The 866-nt window shown below is 38.2% G+C and overlaps 1 long non-coding RNA gene across 1 annotated transcript in view; it reads right to left on the bottom strand.

Moving 5' to 3' along the window:
* LOC148127104 (uncharacterized) overlaps positions 1-666 on the bottom strand; it is a 68,602-nt gene extending 67,936 nt beyond the window's left edge. The window contains exon 1 of the long non-coding RNA XR_015741931.1: positions 443-666. This is a non-coding gene — a long non-coding RNA (uncharacterized LOC148127104). The remainder of the gene's footprint in view (positions 1-442) is intronic.
* Between the last annotated feature and the right edge of the window lie 200 nt (positions 667-866).

Here is an 866-nt window from a genome sequence, read left to right as displayed (position 1 = left end):
TTGTTCTAAATTACTACTTCAAATTTCAAGCATTCGTTTCTCCACTCTTCACATTCTCTTTCCTTTGGGGTGGATAAAGCAGGTCCAAAACTATTTCTATCAGGCTTCTGAAGTATTTTATATGGTATGTTTTTATTCAGTTTTGTAGCCTTTTTTAAAAAGCAGATTTCCACACTATAGTAACCGCTTTTAACCAGCAGATCTGGAAGTCTGTGTTTATCGTACAATTCTATTTTGCTTAATTATTAAGCAAAACAGCATAAAACATTACCATATCATTCTAGGCTTTTTGCTGTGGCTCCCAAAATGCTAATCTCTGCATAGTACTACCTAATTCCAAGACCTAATTGAAAATCCTCAGACAATTTATCCACAGCAAGGCTATCCCCCACCCAATTGTGCAACAAAATATATCATCCATGCCCCTTAAATGCCTCCTTACCATTGAGTATTTGTGTTTCCTCTTCTCCCCTGGCCTGCTCCTGAGAGCTTCTTTGCCTCATGCCTCCAGTGCTCATTTCCCTTGGGTCCATGATGGTTCTGAAAGTAGAGTTTCTTAGGTTAATTTCACACTCTAGCCCAGCAGTCAGATAACTAATTCACCAGGGGAGGAAATAAAGCCTCTGCAGTTGGAACTTTGCAGTTCCTTAATGCACCAATGAGGTAACTGACCTTGACCTTCCTACCCTGATTAGCAAGTTTTACATTTTGAGCTGCACAGAAAAAAGTTGTAATGGAGCCAAATTTTAAGAGCTTCCATTATTCACACCATTTTATTTTCTGAATCAAATTAGCAAATATTTATTTCTTACAGCCGAAACAATTCCATCTGAGAGTCAGTGCAAAAGAGCTATTTATTTCCCAGG

The sequence above is a fragment of the Pseudonaja textilis genome, chromosome 2 (assembly GCF_049901715.1).
Source record: "Pseudonaja textilis isolate UNSWEBS1 chromosome 2, rPseTex1.2, whole genome shotgun sequence".
In the NCBI taxonomy this organism is placed as follows: domain Eukaryota; kingdom Metazoa; phylum Chordata; class Lepidosauria; order Squamata; family Elapidae; genus Pseudonaja; species Pseudonaja textilis.
Note: the sequence above shows the minus strand (reverse complement) of the source record. Positions and strands in the feature narration are given on the sequence as shown.